Source organism: Amblyraja radiata, chromosome 29 (genome assembly GCF_010909765.2).
Source record: "Amblyraja radiata isolate CabotCenter1 chromosome 29, sAmbRad1.1.pri, whole genome shotgun sequence".
Lineage (NCBI taxonomy): Eukaryota > Metazoa > Chordata > Chondrichthyes > Rajiformes > Rajidae > Amblyraja > Amblyraja radiata.
The window spans coordinates 25,410,232-25,436,831 of NC_045984.1; the positions used below are offsets into that span (position 1 = coordinate 25,410,232).

General features: G+C 45.7%; 1 protein-coding gene across 5 annotated transcripts in view; it reads right to left on the minus strand.

Moving 5' to 3' along the window:
• The window catches only part of celf5 (CUGBP Elav-like family member 5), a 429,104-nt gene that overhangs the window by 359,133 nt on the left and 43,371 nt on the right, over window positions 1-26,600 (minus strand). The gene's annotated exons all lie outside the window — the stretch shown is intronic.

Sequence of the window (26,600 nt, forward strand, 5' to 3'; positions counted from 1 at the left end):
TTTTACAGAACATTTTACAGTACAACTTGATTATTAAAACAAGGACAACTTCAATTCCAGATTTTAAAACATGACACCCAATCATCCCATTCCAACCACTCATCACTCTTGACTCAACCAAAATTATTTCTGAAATATTGATCATAAATTTGGTGCAAAAATGCTCCAAAATAAGGCCGGCCACAAGGGACTTTGCGCTTATGATATGCTCTGCATGAACTTATTTCACATTAAAAAATTTGTAATCCTGCCATGCCACCCCCCTTTTTGAAAAGCTTTGTATGGGCCTGGTGTGTAATATTTTTGACACTGACATAGGCCTTTCTTACATATGCTGTCACAACGTACTGTTGTCTCTAAACAACACTTCAGTAATTTTCCTTGCCCTCCATTTCAGAATAATAGTGTTTACTAGCACTGGCAATAAATAAATAAATAAACAGCGCAGCTTTCCAGCCCTTATCTCATTGGCCACGCTCGGATGTACATCGGTGTCAATCTGGTGGGCTCTTCCATTTTCCTCTCGTCGTGGGGGTGGGGGATTGGGAGGGGCCTCACAGTGAAATAGCCTAGGGCCTCTCTTCATCTAAATCCGGCCCTGCATGCATGGCACATACATTATGGGCTGAAGAGCCGGTTCCTATACTGTGCTATTCTATATTCTGGGATTCTTTGACCTGCTGGTCATGAGAGCCGTTGGATCTTCTCACAATCCAAGAGCTTTATGGTTATGCTAAGCAAGACTAACTTGTTTTAATTCCAGATGTTTAATTAATTCCTTGAATTTGAATTCCCCATCTGCCATCTGATCATGTCTCAGGATCAATGCCCAGCTTTCTGGTTGCTATTCTAATAGCTGAACTATTAAGAAATCACACACACACACACAAAGTGCTGGAGAAACTCAACAGGTCAGGCAGCATCTCTAGCGGACATGGACAAGTGACATCTTGGGTCGGGACCCTTCTTCAGACTGATAGAAGTAGGTTGGAGAAAGCAGAATAAGAGATGGGTGCAGGACAAAGCCTGCCAAGTGAAAGGTGGTGGATTCAGGTGAGGGGGGTTTCATTAGCAATGGGTGGACAAAGGCTAGAGATGAGAAGAAGACAAAAGATGAGGTGAGAAAAGTAATGAAATGTGCAGCCAGAGGGAGGGATTATTCAAGAGAGAGTTAGATGTACAGTAGTTCTTAGGGCTACCAGAATCAAGGGATATGGGGAAAAAGCAGGAACAAGGTACTGATTCTGGATGACCAGCCATGATCATATTGAATGGCGGTGCTGGCTCAAAGGGCCGTGTGGCCTATTCCTGCACCTACTGTCTATGTTTCTATGAAATAGGTCGAAGTGGAACGGGGGGAGAAGGGGAAATGGAGGCGGGGGTGCAGGATAGTGGGAGAAATGTGCACCGGGGGGTGAGGCATAGGAAAGAGAGAGGGAAAAAAGGGGGAGGGGGGGGAGTTACCAAAAATTGGAGAATTCATACCGTTAGGTTGTAAGCTCTTCAAGAGGAACTTAATTCTGAAGGCATCATAGCCCCTGGGTGAGGGATCATTAACCATGTGAGAATCATGACTTGGCCCATAGTCAACACAAGTTATCCAACGGGATCATTGGATTGTGGTCAAGATTTGGGATTCTAGATGGTTTTCCCAGCTATTCCATCCCCTCCTCCCATCTCCTTCCAATACCCTCCAACCGAGAACCAGCGGGGCCAAACAGCAAAGCATCAACAACAACAACAACAACAACAACAACTAGAGAGCAACAGATAGACACAAAAAGCTGGAGTAACTCAGCGGAACAGGAAGCATCTCTGGAGAGAAGGAATGGGTGACGTTCCGGGTCGAGACCCTTCATCAGTCCTGAACTACTATCTATCTCATTGGAGACGCTTGAACTATCTTTGATCAGATTTTACTGGCTTTATCTTGCACTAAACGTCATTCACGTTATTCCCATTTATATCATGTATGTGTACACTATGAATGGTTCGATTGTAATCATGTATTGTCTTTCCGCTGACTGGTTAGCATGCAGCAAAAGCTTTTCACTGTACCTCGGTACACGGGACAATAATTAAACTAAACTAAACACTGACTTCCAGGTGAACTCAGCTCACACGGCAGAGCCTAGAGTCCAGTCCTCTCAGGCTTCCAGTGTACCACACAGTTCAGTTTAGTTTATTGTCACGTGTACCGAGGTACAGTGGAAAGCTTTTGTTGCGTGCTAACCAGTCAGCGGAAAAACAATACATGATTACAATCGAGCCATTTACAGTGTATAGATACATGATACGGGAACAACGTTTAGTGCAAGGTAAAGCCAGCATAGTCCGATCAAGGAAAGTCCGAGGGTCACCAAAGAGGTAGATATTAGTTCAGCACTGCTCTTTGGATGTGGTAGGATGGTTCAGTTGCCTGATAACAGCTGGGAAGAAATGGTCCCTGAATCTGGAGGTGTGCGTTTTCACACTTCTATACCTTTTTGCTTGGTGGGAGAGGGGAGAATAGGATATGGCCAGGGTGCAACTCATCGTTGATTACGCTGCTGGCCTTGCCGAGGCAGCGTGAGCTGTAAAATGGAGTCAAGGTCAAGGTAGGTTGGTTTGTGTGATGGTTTGATCCGGTTTTGATCCCAGAATTTTTATCCTCATGAATTAAACCCCCTCCATTTGCCTTTCTGGATATTGCTCTATGCACTTTGGTGCACTGGCCGAATTAATATCATGCTGCATAGACTCATAGACCACCTCATTAAAATGAATAACACGCTGGCCTTCAGCCATGATCACCAGCGTTTATATAGCATATTTCTCAGATTAAAACAGGCACTAAAATAAAGGAGAGGTAACTATTTATATTGATATGATAACATATTAATTTAATGGAGTGCACTCAGAACTGGAAGCCTCTCGTGTACTAATTATTGATTTTTAGTTGTGGGCTCTGCATGTGACAGGCAGCATGTTCGACTGCATGGAGTTCACCTCTCGTGATCAAGATTCAGTCTCCTCCGGTGAGCAGCTCACAGGAATCCGCAAGTCCGAGCCTTTCATCGGACAGAACATGGCGAGCCGATGAACGATTTCACAGCGAGAAGAGAAGAGACGGACTCAGTTATCAGTTTCCCCAGAGCTGGGGACAAAAGCACCGAACAGCAAGTGTTGACTTCCCAAGTTGAGGGCAAGGACGGACGTGTTCGGGTTGAAGCAGTTCTGCCCGTCCCCCGGAAGAGGCAATCTGTCCTGAAATGTTTGAAGGCTCTCGACAAGTGTTGGGGAACTGGGGTTGGGCACTTGGTGCTAGACGGAGGAGTCATTGGAAATGAGAGTCTTCCACATCCAAGTGGTGGCAAAGTCTGAGGGAATTGAGGAAAGCCCAGGAAAGAGGGAATGGAATGACAGAAAAAAGTCGTAACAATAGATAAAGTCGTGATAGATACACTGTAGAAGCCCGAGTGGATAAACTCAGCAGGAAGTATGGAACTGGTGGGAGCTGGCATAGATGGAGTGGTACAATATTGTCCCCAGAGTCTACCGTATGAAGGTCAGTCTGAGTTGGATGATCAGCCATGATTATATTGAATGGCAGTGCAGGCTCGAAGGGCCGAATGGCCTACTCCTGCACCTATTTTCTATGTTTCTAAGTCTGCAATAGGTCATGTCCAACTATCTCCTGTATAATTCCACTTCAGTATTAGATTTGACCTCCGAGGTCTTAACAACTATGAAACTTTCTATGGAACTATTTACTAGTCAGTTCTCTTCTAACCTCCTATGCCATTGGGTTTCAAGACAAAGGTCTAAGTCATGGGTTTGAGATTGAACACACATCGAAACTATTGTAGTTGTCCTTATCAATGCAATTGGTACCTTACATTCGATATTATACTTGATACAGACGTACGTAGAAGTAACTGCAGTGTACCGGCAGACCACTGTATGTTTGTTCAACACAAAGGCTTCAAGTTATTTGCACTGAATCTACTTTTAGTTTGGAGATACAGCGTGTAAACAGGCCCTTCGGCCCACTGAGTCCGCGCAGACCAGCGACCACCCGTACACTATTTCTATCCTGCACTCTAGGGACAATTTACAGAAGCCAATTAACCTACAAACTTGCACGTCTTTGGAATGTGAGAGGAAACCAGAGCGCCCACACGGTCACAGGGAGAAAGTACAAACTCCGTACAGACAGCACACGTAGTCAGGATGGAACCCGGGTTTCTGGCGCTGTAAGGCAGCAACTCTACCGCTGCATCACTGTGCCACCACAGTGCCACTCATGTGAAGTGAATATCCATCATGTACTCATTGACCTACTATATGGTTAACAAGTGCTCTTGGGCTATTCCAACCCACATCACTATCACCCCACCTCATCTCCTCCGCCCTCCACCCCGTCCCAGTCCATCGTAGTTGGGTCCTGTCATAAGTGATGAGTAGAATTTGGCCATTCAGCCCATAAAGTCTACTCCGCCATTCAATCATGGCTGATCAATCTCTCCCTCCTAACTGCGTTCTCCTGCCTTCTCCCCATAACCCATAATCAAGAATCTATCTATCTGTGCCTTAATAATATCTACTGACTTGGCCTCCACAGCCTACTGTGGCAAAGAATTCCACAGATTCACCACCCTCTGACTAAATACATTTCTTCTCATCTCCTTCCTAAAAGAACATGCTTTAATTCTGTGTCCTAAAAACTTGTGTCCTAAGAACAATTGTCAGAGTAGCCGGATATTAGTTCAATATCTCAATTGTTATGTGTAGGAAAGAACTGCAGATGCTGGCTTAAATCGAAGGTAGACACAAAATGTTGGAGTAACTCAGCGGGTCAGGCAGCAAGGTAAGAGTCCCCTGTAGATACCAGGAGAGCTGATGGGAAGCAGAACATAACAATTGAGAGTAGACACAAAATGCTGGAGTAACTCAGCGGGTCAGGCAGATGCTGCCTGACCCGCTGAGTTACTCCAGCATTTTGTGTCTACTCTCAATTGTTATGTTCTGCTTCCCATCAGCTCTCCTGGTATCTACAGGGGACTCTTACCTTACAACACAGAGTCCAACCCTGACCCCGGGTGCTGTCTGTGTGGAGTTTGCACATTCTCCCTGTGACCACTAACCCACCTTAATAGATAACATTTAGATAACTAATTTCAAGACGCAAACCTCCAGATAAAAGATCAGAATAGATTAATAGGTTGTTACAGAAAAGAGCGTAGGTCCATAAAATGGTGGGTGCCGTCTGTACGGTGTTTGTACGTTCTCCCCGTGACCTGCAAGGGGTTTTCTCCGAGTGCTCCAGTCTCCTCAAAGACCTACAGGTTTGGAGGTTAATTGGCTTGTGTGTACTAATAGTGGTAATGTGCAGGAATCGCTGGTCGGTGCGGACTCGGTGGGCCCGAAGAGGCCGTTTGCACCGTGTATCACTAAACTAAACTGGTGTACAGGCGATGATGGTTGGCATGGACTCAATGGGCCGAAGGGCCTGTTTCCACGTCGTGTCCCTAATCTGCATCTCTAAAACCCACACCCTACTTTGGCAAATCAGCACCAAGGGCAGCTCCTGTGAATATGTCTCTACTTCAGATTGCCTTCATCATCCATAAGGTACGTGATTATAGGTTGTGCTTCGTAATCACATCATCATAAATCTCCCCGTCACAGCTTAGAACTAACCTTCTGTACTTTGATTCCCCCGGGGATTGGAAATGGATAAATTGCAATCCCTCTTCCTTGTACGAGGGGAAATATTTCCTGAGAATAGCCTTGACAGACCTTGGAAATCTTTGCTGAAAATGTCCTCAAATGAGATATGCAGGGTCTTAGAGTCATACAGCGTGGAAATAGCCCCTTCGACCCAACTTGCCCACGCCGGCCACATCCTCCATTTGCACTAGCCCTCCTGCCTGCATTTGGCCCTCATCCCTCTAAACCTATCCTACCTATGTACCCATCATTGTTTCTTAAGCATTTATTGGTGGCACGGTGGCGTAGTGGTAGAGCTACCGTCTTACAGCGCCAGATCCTGACTACGGGTGCTTGTCTGTACGTAGATTGTACATTCTCCCCATGACCTTCGTGGATTTTCTCCGAGATTTTCAGTTTCTTCCCACACTCCAAAGACGTAAAGGGTTTGTAGGTTAATTGGCCTGGTATAAATGTTTTTAAAAAATGTCCCTAGTGTGTGTAGAGTAGCGTTAATGTGCGGGGATCGCTGGTCGGCGTGGATTCCGTGGGCCGAAGGGCCTGTTTCTGCTCCGTATCTCTAAACTAAACTAAATATTGCCATAGTATCTGCCTAAATCGCCGCCTCTGGCAGCTCATTCCATACGCCCACCACCATTTGTGTACAAAACGTTACCCCTCTTTCCCCCCTCACCTTAAACCTATGTCCTCTGGGTTTATGAGTGGTTCACCTCATACACAGATTGGGAACAGGCAGTGAGGAGTGATTCAGTCCAGAGAATCTCACAATGTGCCAATTGCAGAGTGGGAGATGCTGTTCCTTCCTTGGAAAAATTCTCATATTTTACCAAATAGTTAACGTCAAATTTGTTGCTTTGTTTCTCCCTGCGTGATTTAGCCCGTTGTTGTGGTCCGAAACCCCCTCCGTGGATTGCTGGTAGCGAGGTACAAATAGCGACTGGGAAGAGACTGTATGCCTCTGTTTACAAGGCATACAAGCCAACATCGAGTTCTCAACCTCCCATTCAGCATAAAACCCGGGCTTCCCAAAGCCCAGACCTTCTCCTGCTGTCCCTGATCTCTTCACCACGTGAGGTGAAAGCTGGAGCCAAAATTCCAGGTCTTTTTACTGCATTCAATTTGACATAAAAGTGATACTGCTCGCAACTGTGCATGTTAACAATGGTCAATTTCAGCTGAATGGGAGATCTTGCACATACCGTCCCAATATTAATTCACAACCCAGTCAATCAATTCAACAGCAATAACTGCTAGCATTTATGCAGTGAATTTAAGGTGGAAAAATATCCTAATGTGTCATATAGCAGTGCATTCAAACATAATTTTGACAGAAAAACATATCAGAAGGAACCCACAGCCTATGGCAAGGGTGGGGGAGGGGGTGAGGGTGGGGGGAGGGGGTGAGGGTGGGGGGGAGTGTATAACCTGGATGGTGGAGTGGGCCTCTGGAGGCCCTGCAACAGCCTGGGGCTCGGTTGGACTGGACGCCACTCCAAGAGGTCGAGTGTGTGGACCGGACACGGCCTACAGCATTGGAGCATGGGCTGAATACCAATGGAGGTCACATAGAAACATAGAAACATAGAAAATAGGTGCAGGAGTAGGCCATTCGGCCCTTCGAGCCTGCACCGCCATTCAATATGATCATGGCTGATCATCCAACTCAGTATCCTGTACCTGCCTTCTCTCCATACCCCCTGATCCCTTTAGCCACAAGGGCCACATCTAACTCCCTCTTAAATATAGCCAATGAACTGGCCTCAACTACCTTCTGTGGCAGAGAATTCCAGAGATTCACCACTCTCTGTGTGAAACCACGGCTACGCTTAGCCAGGCCGAACCTACATCGTCGCCAGGACAACGGGCCCCCATGGTCAGGTCAAGAAACCTGCACTTACAAACTTGGACCTCGAAAATGGCACCAAATACTGTCTCAGTGTACTACTGCTACACACTTGTACTTTATCTGAGATGTTTATCTAAGATGTATCTAGCTGCTTATGTAAAGTGGTACTTGTACTGAACTGTATACAAAAATGAATATCTCTGTAACTCGGTACATACGACAAATAAAGTACCATCGAACCATTGTACCATTGTACAGGAATGAGAACTTCAAAAGAATTTCAATCAATAAGAAATTCACCCACTTTCCTTTGCTAAATTATTAGTGATATGACAACATTTCAAAACCAGGGGCCACAGTTTAAGAATAAGGGGTAGGCCATTTAGGACTGAGATCAGGAAAAACATATTCACCCAGAGAGTTGTGAATGTGTGGAATTCTCTTCCACAGAAGGCAATGGAGGCCAATTCACTGGATGTAATCAAGAGAGAGTTAGATATAGCTCTTGGGGCCAACGGAATCAAGGGATATGGGGAGAAAGCAGTAATGAGGTACTGATTTTGGATGATCAGCCATGAACATATTGAATGGCTTAAAGGGCCGAATGGCCTACTCCACCTATTTTCTATATTTCTAAAATTCCTTATTCCTCACCTTTACAATAATCATGATCCGTTAAAATCAATAATCATTGCAGTGAAGTTATACAGAACACCATTTCAGAGCCACATTCAAGTTTCACTGAGTTAAGACCGAGGAAGGTTACAGGTTCAATTCCCAAGCATGGCTGAAGGGCTAACATTCTATTCCCAGTTTGTGTCACCTAGTCTTTGACGCCAAGTTATATTAATTAATTTATTTTCAATTAACAGAAAGGAAACAGGCTGGCAGATGACCCCTGTCTAACATCAGATGGGCGCACAGTCTGTGAAATGACATTTAGGTTTATTATTGTCACATGTACCGAGGTACAGTGAAAAGCTTTGTTTGTGTCTTATCCGATCAAATCAAGTAATATTATATACAAGTACAGTCAAATCCAAACTGAAGTATAATAATTAGAGTGAGGGGAAAGATACAGAGAGCAGGATTTAGTTCTTAGCATTGTTGCGTAACGGTTCCTGAGAGGTGGTGCAATGCTAGAGTTGCTGCCTTACAACGCCAGTGACCCAGGTTCGATCATGACGACTGGTGCTGTCTGTAGGGAGTTTGTACATTCTCCCCGTGACCTGTGTGGGGTTTTCTCCGGGAGCTCCGGTTTCCTCTCACACTGCAAAGACGTACAGCTACAGGTATGTAGGCTAATTGGCTCGGTAAAATTGTAAATTGTCCCTGGTGTGATAGTGTTAGTAGCATAGTGTTAGTGTGCGGGGATCGTTGGTTGGCGCGGACTTGGTGGGCCGAAGGGCCTGTTTCCACGCTGTAATCTCTGAACTAAACTAAACAGTACAATGTCTGTAATGATGTGGGTTGGAGAATCAGGACAGTGCCCCGACTTATGAAAGGACCGTTCAGAAGCCTGATAATGGAGGAAAAGAGGGTGTTCCTGAGCCTGGTGGTGTGCACTTTCAAACATCTGTACCTTCTGCCTGACGGGAGCGGGGAGAAGGAGGAATGATCAAAGTGGCAATAGGAAGTTAGTGCCGATCACTCTATGTATTGCTGATCACTCTGTGACTCTACAGCTCACTTTTCTGCCCAATCTCCATAACCTGCTTCATCTTGTTACCAAGAATCTATTGATATACTGACATCACCCTCACATACATTCAATATCTGGGCTAACACAATCCCGGCATAAGACAACATCCCCTTCAAATGACCAACATCCTATCCTTAGATGGTGTCCTTTAGTTCTACATCCAGTGTGGTTGCAAGCTGCGATATCGCCCACAGTCTATCAGCATTTTACAGCTCGGAGGATGGTGGGTACATAAAACCAGTTCCCAGAGAAGGTAGTTGAAGGAGGTACTATAACAACATTTAAAAGACATTTGGACAGGTACATGGATAGGAAAGGTGTAGAACAATATGGGCCACACACAGGTAGGTAGGGCCTGTGTAGATGGGGCATCTTGGTTGGCATTGGGCAATTTGGGCCAAAGGGCCTATTTCTACGACAGCCTGGTTCTATAATTGACACCCTCCAATTTGCAATGCAAAGTTCATTGTAAACTGTGGCTTGGGGAGAGGGCCAAGGGAAGTTATTCCTCAGAAATAAAGTGACAGCACTGACAGTTTACAAAAAGATTATTGTGTAATGAGACTTCATCAAAAGTGTTTGAAATTCAAATTCCTCGGGGGTAAAGCGCTTGGTCATCAAAACGAGGACCTGGGAATTAAAAAAAACTCCGCAACGAGAATCAATCGAGAAAGGGTTTGTGTGCGGATTAAGGTCACTGCTAACTAACATGAGGGTGTGTTCTTCTAAACCATTCTCATGCTGGGAGCTACCCTGAGCTGACAGCTACCCCCATTAGGCAGTTCGCTGGGGTGTGAGTGAATGTGGAATGTTCAGGTGCAATCTTTCATTGGTGCTCAGTCCAAGTCCCCCCCAGGCATTCTCCACTTCATTTAATCCCATCTCCGGCTACACACAAAAACAAATGATGATGCCAGATAGGAGGGTCCCAGCTGGCCCATCCAGCCCGTCCCATACGACGGCAATGTCTCGTGCATCACGGCAAGGGCACTCCCTCTCCACCTGGGACCACCAGGTCCCCTGGGAGAGGAGAAGGGAGCAGATTAGAAAACCATTTGCAATGCCGAGGCCTCCTACCCTTCTCCACGAATAGCAAGCTGTAGCAGCTTTCAAAAGGGGAAACAGAAAAGTATATCTGTGGATAGGTGACAGTTTCGGGTCTTGAAGGGGGGAGGGGGGGGTCCAGACCCAAATCTCGTCACCTATCCATGTTCTCCAGAGTTGCTGTCTGACCACCGCTGAGTTACTCCAGCATTTTATGCATTTTGTAAACCAACATCTGCAGTTCCTTGTGTCTGCATTTATACAGTGCTTTTCACACAGAGTTACATGGATAGAATGGAGGCTGAGCAGGATGTAGAAGAGAAAAGTTAGAAAACAGATCACTGAAATCTTGCAGAGGGGCAAGAGTTGCAGGAGCAAAGATGCCTTTGACAAATGTGCCTTTGACAAGACTGCCTTTGAAGGTGGAAGTGATGCACAAAGCAAGAGAAACCTCTTTCAGCTGCTATTTCCCAGCATATCAGATTATATTATCAGTTTCATTTTCATCGTTGATATTGGCAATAACTAGGAACATTTTCCAATCATATTTTTTATTTTTCGCCTATGCCCGTCAGAATGTAGAATCACAAAGCAACGACGCAGTCAACAATAAACAAACTGCTCAGCGGGTCAGGCAGCATCTGTCCATTTCCTGCACCAGTTTGTGTTTTGGTCAAGCTTTTCTCCGAGATCTTCGCCTTTCCTCCCACACTCCAGAGATGTACAGGTATGTAGGTAAATTGGCTTGGTAAATGTAAAAACTGTCCCGAGTGTGCGTAGAATCATGTTGATACGCGGGGGATCGCTGGTCTGGGCAGACCTGCTGGGCCGAAGGGCCTGTTTCCGCGCTGTATCTCCGGACTAAACTAATCTTCCAGCATCTGCACACTCCTGTGTCTCCAGCGCTGTGTGCTACTTGGCTTTCATTGTGCACTGCTCAATGCAAGAGTTATGCAATTAATTACCCTTCCCTTCGCACCTGGCTTTTTATAATAGCTCTGTAAATATTTCCTTTTGAACATTTACCTCATTTTGCTTTTCAGATTTATAACTTCTGCCATTTTCAGGCATGGCGTTCCAGATCACCACAACCCACCTCGTTCAAAACAAAACCTTCCCTCATCTCACCATGGCTTCTGCCTGTCCTCTGGTAACTAACAACATCGCCAGGCCAGGCTGACCCCTGTATCACTGACCACCAGGATAACGGGCCTTTAAGGCCAAGATAAGACTCAATATATTTAAGAACTTGATACTTGAATAGATACAAGATGGCATGGAAACATGGCAACTCTGTGTGCACTGACTGCATCCAAAGAAATCCACTGTTTTTTTTAACACTGTAATCATTGCACTGTTTTACTGATGTATAATTGTGCTTATATATAGTATGACTTTACTGGATTGTGTGCAAAACAGAGCATTTCGCAGCATCTACATTGATGTGACAATAGTGACCATTGTGCCACTGGAGATAGCCACTATGAAAACACCTCATAACTTTGAGATCGTCTATCAGATCTCCCCTTAACCCTTTCTGTTCCAAAATTGATTTTTTGCATTGAATACAGCGTGGAAACAGGCCCCTGGGACCACCGTGTCCACGCTGACCAACGATCCCCCGTACACTAGTACTATCCTACACACCAGGGACGATTTACAGAAGCCAATTATCTTACAAAGATGCACGTCTTTGGAATGTGGGAAGAAACCAGAGCACCCAGAGGAAACCGACACGGTCACGAGGGAGAACGTGCAAACTCCACACAGACAGAGCTTGAGGTCAGATTCGATCCCTGGTCTTTGGTGCTGTAATGCCCCTGTCCCACTTAGGAAACCTGAACGGAAACCTCTGGAGACTTTGCGCCCCACCCAAGGTTTCCGTGCGGTTCCCGGAGGTTGCAGGTGGTTGCCGGAGGTTGCAGGTAGTGGAAGCAGGTAGGGAGACTGACAAAAACCTCCGGGAACTGCACGGAAACGTTGGGTGGGGCGCAAAGTCTCCAGAAGTTTCCGTTCAGGTTTCCTAAGTGGGACAGGGGCATTAAGGCAGCAACTCTACCGCTGTGCCACTGTGCCGCCCAATATTCGTAGAAATCATTCAAAAGGAAAAGTAAGTTTGTATATACCCACTTTCTTGTGCAGCCTCTGAACATCCCGATTCAATGCAGAGCCAATTAAGTGCTTTTGATGTGTGGCCACCCATGCATTGATGGAAGAGTTACAGCCAATTTGTGGAAAGCAAGCTCGAAGAAACAGCAGTTCAGTGATGGTCAGTTTTAGTGGCTGTTGGTTCAGTTTTAGTGGCTGTTGGTTCAGGGAAATATAGGCAAAGGCATGAATTTAAAATAACTGCTAATACCAATAATATGAATTAATGCAGAAAACGCTGGAAACTCTCAGGAGGTCAGGCAGCATCTGTGAAAATAAAACCAGTAAACATTACAGGTGTAGGTCTCTCTCCACAGATGCTGCCTGACCTGCTGAGTGTTTCCAGTAGTTTTATGTTTTCACTTATTATTGGTAAAGGCATCAACCTCTTAGTGCTTGGGATGTGTTTGAGAAGTTGAGAAGTCATGCAAAATCCTTGGCTCAGCTACAAAGCACCACGTTATTCCCTCAGAGGCAGAGCCAGCTCACTCACCCTGACGTGAATTTGATGCTGTCCTCTACTTATGTCGGGTTCCATTTTGGTCGAGTCTACCATTTAAACCAGTCCAGTTCAGGTCAGATCTGACAGTACCATGTTTGATTGAATTGAAGAGAGAGATACAGAGTACAGCATAGAAACAGGCCGTTCGGCCCACTGAGTCTACGCCGACCATCGATCACCCGTCCACACAATTATATATTATCCCACTTCCACATCCACTCCCGACACATTAGGCAACATTTACTGAGGCCGGCTAACCAACAAACTTGCATGTCTTTGGAATGTGGGGCGGTAACGAGAGAGAGGGAGAGAGGGGGGGGGAGAGTGGAAGAGAGGAGGAGAGAGAGGGGGAGAGAGAGAGAGTGGGGGGGATGGAGAGGGAGGGAGAGAGAGATAGGGAAGGAGGGGGAGAGAGGGGGAGAGAGAGGGAGAGAGGGAGGGAGGGGGAGAGAGGGAGGGAGAGGGAGGGAGGGAGGGGGAGAGGAAGAGATGGAGGGAGGGGGGGAGAGAGACGGAGACAGAGACAGAGACAGAGGGAGAGAGATAATTAAAAAAACCCAAACGAGGCTATGGATGTGTACATGAACATATCAAATTGAATAGTGCAGGCATGCAGAGATACAATAGCCAGGTCAGGTCTAGAGAGACCAAAGCCGCCATTTTATACACAAGCAGAATCAAAGAGAATACTGGAGCATCAATTAGAGGTTTTTGCTCAGGTCCCTGGAGTGGGACTTGAACCCACAACCTCCTGATTCAGAGACAAGGGGGCTACCAACTCAACCACGGACTTTCTTTCCACTTCCAACAGTGCAGCTATGATTACTCTTCAGAAATGTGCCTAATTGGTTGTAACCCACAATGGAACCCTCAAAGGATCTAAAAATGTCATATCAATATATATCTTTCCTTGAATGTGGGTGGCATGGTCAACCACTCGATGGTTCAATGGCTCTTTATCATCACATGTACCGAGGTACAGTGAAATTTCTTTTTTTGCATACAGTTCAGCAAAGTATTACCATGCATAAGCCCGATCTTACATTAAGTACAAAGTGTATGGAAATAGTCCACTGAGACAATATATAAGTCACCACATCCTGGCGCCATTTTCAAAGTCCAAGTTGCTTCAAGTGCAGCTGGCCCTAAAGGCCTGTTGCCATGGCAGCATGGCCTGGGCAAGTCAAGTTGTACGCATCCTCCACTGCTGCTTCGAAGTGGGGCAGTGAAACATAAGACCAGAGGGAGGAATATAGATGGAAAGGGACAGAGGTGGAGGGGGAGGGGGGGAAGAGGCACAGATAGTGGCAGAAATGGGTGCATATCAGAGGATGCGGAGAAGAGAGAAGGGGTGGGGGAGTACTCAGTTACATCATGAAGAAAGCACCAATGCGTCTGGACTTTCTCATAAGTTTAAAGAGATTCGACATGTCACCGAATACTCTAGTAAACGTCTACAGATGCACAGTAGGAAGTAACGGACTGGTTGCATCAAGACCTGCCACGGCGATTCCCCAACACGCAAGAATGCAAGAGGCTACAGAGAGTGGTGGACTCAGCCCGGTTTCCAAGGCAGGCAACAGCCCTCCCCTCCATCGAAAGTTATGAATTTTAAAAGTTCCAAAATTGATGGAGGAAAAGCCACCTTCCCTTTTTATTGTCTCGTCTTCCCTTCCTTTGTTTGCCTCCAATTTATACCAATTTTTTTTTTCTCCACCTGTATTGCCTGATCTGTCGAGTATTTCCCATATTTTGTTTTAATTCCAGGCTGCCACATACAGCACAGCTTCCCGAGCAGATCCTTTCACCCACCAACGGGTTAGGAGGAGATCTGATCGAGGAGCTCAGATTTGAGGGGGATTTTTGATGGAGTAAGTGCGGAAAGGCTGTCGACAAAGAAGCCAGAGGACAAAGGCCTTAATCTTGCAGCATGAAAAGGTGTTGAAGCCCGGATGGGAGGAAAACGAGAAGCCAAATTGTATCATCCGTCGACGTACGTTCTTCTAAAAGGGTTGGCAGTCATTTACATGAATTTTGATCAATCTCTCTGTTTATTTCAACTGGAGAATTTGTGAAGGAGACTTTCTTGGTTAAATAGTCAGTGAAGGCGACATCCCTGGAGGATTAACCGGGAGTTGTTTGGTCCAGCAAATTGAAGAAAACTAATCATCAGCAAACGCGCCCAGTACACGGCTGCACTGGTCACCAATTGCATCATGTATATTAACCTATTCAATCATATCAGTTAAACAGCCCATCGTCATTAACTCTCCCGGGCCCATTGCTTCCCAGTGCAGTCGCCAAGACTCGTTTTTAAAGAACAGCGCACTGCACGTCTAAGTTATAAAAGAATGCTAAATGAAATCAATCCTGTAATTGTTTTCTTCTGCGTCTTGTCTTCTGGGAACACGGGTCGTTTGGCTTGGAATGAAACTGGAACCCAGAGCTCGGTTCTTGGGTTGTACCTCTATAATGTGCCGTAATGAAGTGAGCTCGCTCCTGGATCCGGCCGCGAAGCCAATAACAGTGGATTCATCGGGAAAAAAACACAAAAAAACAGTACACGGCTGCACTGGGACCGGCGGGAAAAAGAGCCTTTACTTTGGCTTATCAGACATTTTTCATGGCATTTCAAGGCATTTCACATGCAATTGAATCGCTCTGGAGTGTGTTTATTGCAAAAGTGAACATGGCACACAGCCGGCAAACGATTAGCAGCAACCACTTTCCCTGCTTCTGATGACAGGTTTACAAGCTGAAATGTTGACTACTCTGCTTCTCTCTCCACAGATGCTGCCTGACCTAAATCTTACATTGAGACTGAGACGGCGTCCGAGTTTCAGACTCTCGGTCTGAAGAAGGGTCTCGGCCTGAAACATCACCTGTTCCTTTTCTCCAGAGATGCTGTCTGACCCGCTGAGCTATTTCCAGCTTTTTGGTGTCCATCTTCGGTTTAAACCAGCATCTGCAGTTCCTTCCTACACACTAAATCTTTCATTGTTATTTCACTTTAGCACCCTTGACCTGGCCATATATCTCACTGTGATTCACCAAAATGTGCCCCGTCAGGATATGTTCTCTCAGTCGACTTTGACAAAGAGAATAATTCTATGGTGACCACGCATGGAGTGAGCGAGGGAGAGAGTGTGGGAGAGAGTGAGGGAGAGAAGGAGGGAGAGACTTTAAGGATACAGCACGGAAACAGGCTCTTTGGCCCACTTTGAGTCCATGCCAACCAGTGGCCACCGTGTACACTGGCACTATCCCACACATTAGGAACAATTTTACCAAAACCAATTGACCTACAGGCCTGTACGTCATTGGAGTGTGGGAGCACCTGGAAAAAATCCACATGGTCACAGGGAGAACGGGCAAACTCTGTACAGACAGCACCCGTAGTCAGGATCAAGCCCGCGTCTCTGGCGCAGGAAGTGCAGCCAGTCTGCCACTGAGAGAGGGACGGAGAGAGGGAGAGGCATTTGGTTGTCAGATAAGTGGACAAGGGTCACAATTCTCGCTTCTTCTCCCCTTATCTCTTTGCCTCACAGACTTTTGTTTTCTTCCCATCTCTAGTCTTTGACACCCCATCTGCAAATCAACCCCTCCCCTCACCTATCACTTGCCAGGCTTTGTCCCGCCCCCACATCTGTCGCAGTTTTCTTCCCCCAACCACAACCAGACCCATAAACATCACCCATCCATGTTCTCCAGAAATGGCCTGCACTTTGCATCTTTTATTTTCAGCATAATCTGCTTTGAATTCAGACTCCATTACAATGCCTGCAGCTGTTAGGTTGCCTCCTGAGAGACAATAAAAAATAGGTGCAGGAGTAGGCCATTCGGCCCTTCGAGCCAGCACCGCCATTCAATGTGATCATGGCTGATCATCCCCAATCAGTACCCCGTTCCTGCTTTTTCCCCAGAGAGGCTCACAGATAGCGCAGAGCATTTAAACTCAGTCATTAAGTGATTACATCTGAACAATATGATCTAGACTTCCCACCAGTGACTCCATCTATACTTCATGCTGCCTCGGAAAAGCGACCAACATAATCAAAGATAGACACAAAATACTGGAGTAACTCAGTGGGACAGGCAGCATCTCTGGAGAGAAGGAATGGGTGATGTTTCAGGGTCGAGACCCTTCTTTAGACATAATTGACATAATCAATGACTATGACCCACCCTGGTCATTCCTTCTTCTTCCTGCTCCTCTCCGACAGAAGATACAGAAGCATGAAATCACCCACCACCAGACTCAGGAACAGCTTCTTCCCCTCTGTTATCAGGCTTTTGAATGATCCAAGGCACGTTCAGATTCACCTCTACCCCATTGTGGACATTGGACTATGTCAATGGAACTGATGCACTACAATACTGAGAACTGTCGTCTGCACTCTGTATCTTTGCTCTTTGCCTTTGCTGTATTGTACATGAGATTGACTTGATTGTATGTATGTATGTATGTATGTATGTATGTATGTATGTATGTATGTATGTATGTATGGCGTATCTGATCTGTTTGGGTAGCATGAAAAACAAAGCCTAGATGCACGACAATAATAGACCTAGACAAAGCCTTTGGAAATGAGGAAGGGAGGGAGGGAGGAAGGGAGGGAGGAAGAAAAAACAATGGGCCTGTAATTTCAAGATGTTTTCACTTTGATGCAGTAACGCTATTAAAATAGGTCTCCACTGTTAGACAACAATCATTATTCATCATCTATTAACCAATCTGTTCAGCGGGATCTGCATCAGATTCGGATTAATTTATGATATACACCAGGGTGCAATGAAATTCCTTGTTCTCATGAAGCTCACAGAGTAAACAGTGCACAGACAGTAATGATAAATGCAACAATGAACACAATGAGTGCTAAAGTACAGAATGAGTGCACAATTGTAGTCCAGTCTTCATTAGTGCAATAATGTCTTTCAATACCAGGATAACTGAATAAGGTAGAGTTAATAGCAAGAATACATGGCAGCACCTACAGTACAAGGAGGTGTAAAAGGGGTTATCCGTTCAGGAGTCGGATGGGAAAAGAAGCTCGTCCACAGCCAACAATGGACCATTGTGGGCTCCACCTTTCCTTGATCATCGTTACAGTTTGCATATCTTTTATTCATTTGTTCTATATCTCTCTATATCACCATCTATTATCTCTCATTCCTCTTTCCCCTGACTCTCAGTCTGAAGAAGGGTCTCGAGCCAAAAAGGTCATCAGTTGCTTATCTCCAGAGATGCTGCCTGACCCGCTGAATTATTCCAGATTTTTGCGTCTATCTTCAGGAGGTTCCTAAGCTTGGTTTTCATGCTCCCTTATCGTCTCCCAGGAGGTAGAAGAGAGACACAGGGATTGGACATCCTCGACGATATTTCCAGCCTTCCTGAGGCCACGCGCCGTGAAGATAATAATAATAATAATGGATGGGATTTATATAGCGCCTTTCTAATACTCAAGGCACTTTACATCGCATTATTCATTCACTCCCCAGTCACACTCGGTGGTGGTAAGCTACTTCTGTAGCCACAGCTGCCCTGGGGCAGACTGACGGAAGCGTGGCTGCCAATCTGCGCCTACGGCCCCTCCGACTACCACCAATCACTCACACACATTCACAGACAGGCAAAGGTGGGTGAAGTGTCTTGCCCAAGGACACAACGACAGTATGCACTCCATGAAGATGGATTGTGTGGAAGGAAGTGAACACTCTCGGCAGGTTTAGGCGGTCAAGAACAGAGCAGTTTCCGCACCAGGCCAAGATGCATCCCGTCAGAATATGTTCTGCAGTGCACCCCACATGGTTCTCTCATGAAGTTCTCATGAATCTTCATGATACTCTCATGAAGTTCGAACCGTCCATCAACACACTAATTCTGCTCAGATAACCCAGAAGGGGTAAATGTGCCGATGCATTTTCTTAATCACCCCATCAATGCGAAGAGACCAATTCAGGTTGTTGGTGATACGGATGCCCTGCTGACTGTCCTACAGCAGCTCTGTTAGAAACATAGAAACTAGGTGTAGGAGGAGGCCATTCGGCCCTTCGAGCCAGCACCGCCATTCATTGTGATCATGGCTGATCGTCCCCTATCAATAACCCGTGCCTGCCTTCTCCCTATATCCCTTGACTCCACTAGCCCCTAGAGCTCTATCTAACTCTCTCTTAAATCCATATGTAATAGACAATAGACAATAGGAGCAGGAGTAGGCCATTTGGCCCTTCGAGCCAGCACCGCCATTCAATGTGATCATGGTTGAGCACCCACAATCAGTACCCCATTCCTGCCTTCTCCCCATATCCCTCGATTCCGCTAGCCTTAAGAGCTCTATCTAACTCCCTTTTGAATGCATCCAGTGAATCGGCCTGCACTGCCTTCTGTGGCAGAGAATTCCCCAAATTCACAACTCACTGTGCGAAAATGTTTTTCCTCATCTCAGTTCTAAATGGCCTACCCCTTATTCTTAAACTGTGGCCCCAGGTTCTGGACTCCCCCAACATTGGGAACATGTTTGCTGCTTATAGATTGTCCAATCCCTTAATAATTTTATATGTTTTTATTAGATCCCCTCTCTTCCTAAATTCCAGTAAATACAAGCCCAGTCGCTCCATTCTTTCATTATATGACAGTCCCGCCATCCCGGGAATTAACCTTGTGAACCTATGCTGCACTCCCTCAATAGCAAGAATGTCCTTCCTCAAATTAGGGAACCAAAACTGCACACAATACTCTAGGTCTCACCAGGGCCCTATACAACTGCAGAAGGACCTATTTGCTCCTATACTCAACTCCTCTCGTTATGAAGGCCAACATGCCATTAGCTTTCTTCACTGCCTGCTGTACCTGCATGCTCACTTTCAGTGACTGATGTACAAGGACACCCAGGTCTTGTTGTACTTCCCCTTTTCTTAACCTGACACCATTCAGATAATAATCTACCTTCCCGTTCTTGCCACCAAAGTGGATAACCTCACATTTATCCACATTATACTGCATCTGCCATGCATCTGCCCACTCACCCAACCTGTCCAAGTCATCCTGCATCCTCATAGCATCCTCTTCACAGTTCACACTGCCACCCAGCTTTGTGTCACATGCAATTTTGCTATTGCTACTTTTAATTCCTTCATCTTTAAATCATTAATGTATATTGTAAATAGCTGCGGTCCCAGCACGGAACCTTGCGGCACCCCACTAGTCACTGCCTGCAATTCTGAAAGGGACCCGTTAATCCCTTCTCTTTGTTTCCTGTCTGCCAACCAAATTTCTATCCATGTCAATATCCTACCCCCAATACCTTGTGCTCTAATTTTGCCAAAGGGTGGTGGAAGAAGACTCACAAGCAACTTTCAGAAGTAAATGGAATACATATTCATGCATTTAGGGTTGTAGGGGATATTGTCAGCATTGCCAAAGAGAGAATGCACTGCACAGTGGATTAGATGGGCTCCTTCAGCACTATAACATCATTCTGTGGATGACTGGATTAGAACATAGAACAGTACAGTACAGGAAACGAGCCCTTCGGCCCACAATGTCCATGCCGAACATGATGCCTAGTTGAACATCTCATCTATTTGCACATGATCCATATTCCTCTATTCCCTGCACTTCCATGTGCCTATCTAAGAGCCTATTAAATGCCACTATTGTGTCTGCTTCCGCCACCATTCCTGGCCCCCATCACTCTCAGTGTAAACAACTTGCCTCGCATATCTCCATTAAACTTTCCCCCTCTCACCTTATAGCTAGGACCTCTAGTGTGAGACATTTCCACCCTGGGGAAAAAGGTTCTGACTGACTACCCTATCTATGCCTCTCATAATTTTATACACATCTATCAAGTCCCCCCTCGACCTCTGTCGATCCTGAGAAAAGAATCCAAGTCCATCCAACCTCTCCCTGCAGCTGAAACCCTCTAATCCAGGTAGCATTCTGGTAAACCTCCTCTAACCCCCTCACCAAAGCTTCCGCATCTTTCCTGCAACGTGTTACAGCAGACCTAAATATTCTCATTTGATATGAAGAAAGACCGGATAGACTCGGCTTGTACTCGCTAGAATTTAGAAGATTGAGGGGGGATCTTATAGAAACTTACAAAATTCTTAAGGGGTTGCACAGGCTAGATGGAGGAAGATTGTTCCCGATGTTGGGGAAGTCCAGGACAAGGGGTCACAGTTTAAGGATAAGAGGGAAGTCTTTTAGGACCGAGATGAGAAAATCATTTTTTACACAGAGAGTGGTGAATCTCTGGAACTCTCTGCCACAGAAGGTAGTTGAGGCCAGCTCATTGGCTATATTTAAGAGGGAGTTCGATGTGGCCCTTGTGGCTAAAGGTATGGAGAGAAGGCAGGTACAGGATACTGAGTTGGATGATCAGCCATGATCATATTGAATGGCGGTGCAGGCTCGAAGGGCCGAATGGCCTAATCCTGCACCTATTTTCTATGTTTCTATGTTTCCACCCGGCCTTATGCACAAAGCACAAAATAACGTTGCACCTCTCTGCTTCCAAATTTTGGCTTCATCCATTTAATGTTCATGGAACCGAATTTCACGTCAGCCATTTCCAGTGTGCATGTTTGAAGTGTGAAGGCAAATGTTACCCTGTCATTTACCGTGCCGATATCTGAGAGTTTAGAATTATTCTCTTCCTCGAAAAGCACAGACAAGTTGAATACATATCACAGCACAAGTCCCTCATTTGTGCAAATCTAAGAACAGCAATAGCTGCAGCATCTATTGTAATTAGGCATCTGTTTAATCCATACTGAAGTTAATCAGCCTACAAAATAGGGGTTGTAAGAATCTACATTATACTAAGATTCTGTAAATACCACTACAATAATGTAATTAAGAAATGTTGTACACGTTCATATCTCAACTACAGTCAGTTCACCACGTGACAGATTTAAGCTTATGGTTTCGGTAAGCCCTGTTATTTTTCATTTATTACTCCATTAATGAGAAGCTAATAAACACCAACAACATCATTTTTTGAAAATATCATTAACGATTATTGAGCTGTCTGATGCTTCTGGGCTCAATAACAGACTCGCTTAAAGGTCTCAATGCTCGTTGCTTGTGCGAGGAAAGAAATAATTTGTGGAGAAAAACATAACAATACTAAAGGTAAAGCCTTCCAAATGTCTCGTAGCTCAAAGGAAAATGGTTCTCAGACTTTGTCCAAAAATAGCACTGCCTTCAAAGAAAGGAAATCAGCTTTTAATTCCACAGGGATAAATGGATGTAAAGGTTCCTGTACTTGTTTATCTGTGAGTAATCAGTCGGGCACGTGAGGATGAGTCATGGGCACCAAAATCTGTCAACAGACTGCAGGCTCAGTCATGCCCGCATCGCCTAGCGACAGCTGTTCGGGCGCAGTGTGGGCGCCAGCTAAACATGCGTACCTGATCCCGGCAGAACAGTGAAGCATCAAAGCCCGCCCCCGCCCTCCCAATCCCCTCCTCCGCACTGCCAGTGATAAACCCTTCCCGATTTTAAAACTGCCCGACCTTTAACAAGGCTTCTCTGGGAGCACAAATTTCACCCAGGCAACCGCACGTTTGAGACATGTCATTATCCTCTGCGCAAGGTATATTTTCGTCAAGAGCCGTCTGCTGGTGTTGAGATCGAGCTGCTCGAATACGGCACAAAGTAACTCAGCGGGCCAGGCGGCATTTCTGGAGACGGTGGTCAGGTGACATTTCGGGCCGGGACCCTTCTTGACTGTGACCCTACAGACGAACAGCAATCTCCCAAACCGTTAGAACAAAAATGATTCCAACTGATTAAATATACTGGCTCAGCAATCCACTAGCTTGATCCCTATTATTTGAAAAAGATAATTCAAAGCAGAACACTAATCCAAAAAGCCATTCCTCTCTTGGAAAGCAACACATTTCAGTTTTTTTTTAAATTGTTTCGTACCTCTCATCAAAAATGTGGGAAGATAATTGAGTGTTTATTTTTATCTGGTGACATCATGGTGCTGAAAATCAAAAAAAAAAGGCAGGTGCTGGAAATCTAAAATAAAAACGGAAAATGCTGCAAATACTCAACGGGTCAGGCTGCCTCTGTGGGAAGAGGAAAATATTTAATGTTTCAGGTCAAATACATTTCACCAGTTGCTGTTGGGACCATTGGGGTTGGATCTGTTGGTCCACAAAGTGATTAAAAGGCTTTGCACATCTCATTATAGAGTCATGGAGTGATACAGTGAGGAATCAGGCCCTTCGGCCCAACTTGCCCACACCGGCCAACATGTCCCAGCAACACTAGTCCCACCTGCCTGCGCTTGGTCCATATCCCTCCAGACTTGTCCTATCCATGTACCTGTCTAGCTGTTTCTTAAACATTGGGATAGTCCCAACTCTCAACTACCTCCTCTGGCAGCTTGTTCCATACACCCACCACCCTTTGTGTGAAAATGTTACCCCTCAGATTCCTGTTAAATCTTTTCCCCTTCACCTTGAACCTATGTCCTTTGGTCCTCGATTTCCCTACTCTGGGCAAGAGATTCTGTGCATCAAAAGATGCAGATCTGGAAATTCTACTGCACCAAAAACCCTATCCTTCATAGGCGCTACAGCAAGGCAGTAGCAATTATTTAACTCATTAGGTTCCTTATTTCACATTTTAGCTCCACCCCAAGACCATAGGAAACTTCAGCAGCGTTGCACATTATTTTGAAGAGAGGTCCCGACCCAAAACATCACCTTTCCATGCCCTCCAGAGATGTTGCCTGACCCACTGAGTTACTCCAGCACTGCGTGCTGTTGCGCTCAAGAACCCTGCATCTTCACTGACGTTGTGCCACCTGTGAGTTGGGCCAGGGGTGTGTTGGGTGGCGGTGAAGGGAGATGGTCAGCAGGGTCTGTAGATGACCAGGCTGCTGCAGTAGCTGGGAAGTGAGGCAAGGGTGGAGATACATTGTGCCCTATGCAATGCACGGTGGAAGAGGCAGCAGTGGCCCTTGCTTCAAAGGGCTCTGGGCAGAGGAAGACATCCAGGGGCTTTTGCTATGATGGTTGATTGAGATGGGGAGACTGGCTGAGACTTCAAAGGCAATCATCTGATGGGGGAGAGATGGAATAAGAGCAGGACTGCAATAAGGCGATGGATAAGAACAGGGAAGATGATTTGATTGGAAACCATTGTTCAAAGTCTTCCAAGAAAATTTAGAGAGGTGCATAGATAGGATAGGTTTAGAGAGATATGAGCCAAACGCAGGCAGATAGGACTGGTGTAGATGGGGCATGTTGGTCGGTATGGGCAAGTTGGGCCAAAGGGCCTGTTTCCATGCTGTATGACTACTTCTCACTGGGCCTATTGTCCATTCACTACACAGGCTCAGAGCATGAGTGAAGGGATTCATCTGGTGATGTACATATCGACCAGGTCGTCAGCACATAACATTAATGTGATACATTTTCCCCAAACCCACAAATGCGAGTTAAATGACTGAGAGCTGGAAGGAGGTTTCCCATTCTATACTCACAATGATGATTTCATCCAGCTCAATGACTTGGGGAAAACTAATCACAAATAGGGAAGGCTCATTTTTGGCGAGGGAAGGTGTGATCTCAAGATGGATCCAATGGAGAACTTTTCTCGTTTCCATCTCTTCAGCCCCTCCCTCCAACCTCTTCCACTCTCACGTTTGGTCTGAAGAAGGCCCGACCCAAAACGTCACCCATCCTTTTCCTCCACAGATGCTGCCTGACCTGCTCAGTTACTCCAGCACTTTGTTTATACCAGCTTTGGTATAAACCAGCATCTGCCATTTATAGAGTCTTACAGCCCTTCTGCCCAACTTGTCCTTCTTTATTGCTCCATTAAAGAACAATATCCTTGCAGCTTCAGTTCTGATCAGTTTGTCCGCTTTCCACACACTTGCATGGCAAGGGAGAAGATGATGAAAGGGGTTTTATGCCAGATTTTCCATTTTAATTTCAATTGACAGCATCTGAGTTCTTCCCCTTTATGCATCTGGGCAAGTCTCGGTTAACCAAAGAACATTAGAAATGAAGGAGGGAATTTTAACCTCTGTAACCTGAATTTTCCATAGATGTCATCTGTCATTTCCTTCAAAATAGTTGAAGCAAAGGTCCAGAATATCCAGCTAGCCATCATTGCCCAATTGCCCAACGCATCACCGGTTCCTCACTCCCCTCCATTGAGTCTGTCCAAAGCAAGCGATGTCTGTGAAGGGCGCTCTGCATCGTCAAGGACTGCTTTCACCCCAACCACAGACTGTTTACCCTCCTCCCATCCGGGAGGCGCTACAGGTCTCTCCGTTGCCGGACCAGCAGGTCCAGGAACAGCTTCTTCCCTGCGGCTGTTACATTACTCAACACTGTACCTCGGTGATTGCCAATCACCCCCCCCCCCCCTCCCTAGATACTTTGCCAACTACCTTTCAATATATTTATTTATTACTCATATTCTATGTCGCTCTTCTAGGGAGATGCTAACTGCATTTCGTTGTCTCTGTACTGTACACGGCACAATGACAATAAAGTTTGAATCTGAATCTGAATTGATCAGATGCATTTACTTACCAGCCTGGACTATACAATTACAATTCCATGCACACCAAAGCCAATGAACAAAACAGCATCCAAAATCAGGAGTTTCACCCTGGCTATGGAGCGCTACATTGAAAGGCAGCTCCCTGATCGGGGACATAGGTCTCCCCCATTCTTGGTGGACCACCATGTTAGCAGCAGACCACTGTTAGGTTCTCGGAGGTGAGGGAGGAGAATGGGGTTGGGAAGGAACAGCTCAGGTTAGCACGTGTCCAGTGCCCTGTAATACCAGGAGGGACGTCGTTGCTCCTCTGACTCTACACAAAGTTACGATGGAAAAAAAAGCCAAAACCGGAGTATCTAACTCTTCGACTATCGACGGACTGAGAACACACCTCATAATTTTCATTGAAGTGAACCAAATGTTCCCACTCCTCAAAGCCACTCAGGACAAGCTGAGAAGTGGGAAAGGAATCACACAGAAGACATATCAATAATTGTCCACCAAGACCATCAAAGACGACTTGCATCAAATACTGCGGCGTCGTTAACTTGGCCAAAAGTCCCTAGATACTTTGCCAACTGCCTTTCAAGCTAAATCCGACCTAAAGTCACATATTGGGACAGACGAACGAGAGACTTGGTTGTAGAGATAGGTTTTAAGGACAGACGAAGAGTTTAAGAAAGAAATTCCAGAACTTACAATCTAGGCAGCTGAAACCACACACATTATATTTTCCAATTCTTGTGCTGCAGTTTCACAGGACAACTGTTATCTCTGGCTAGACGTGAACAGCAAGACAAGGGTTGTAAGTGGATAGCATGCATTTACCTTGTGTTATTTCACTGTTTCTAGTCCCAGTACACCAATAACCAAGCCACTGATACACTGAATTGACTTCTTCTTGGATTCCAAGGTGGTTAAATCTATCGGGAAACCTGATACACAGCAGTTAACTGTCCGAAGGAAAACTCACAAAGGCTCGCAGCTCCTTACCGCTACACGGAATTTCACAAATAACAAGCCATTCGGAGAGGCAAAGACCTACCCTGTTGTATGTGAATGTCACGTCAATTATAGCGAAGGAGTCCGCAACTTTACCAAGGAG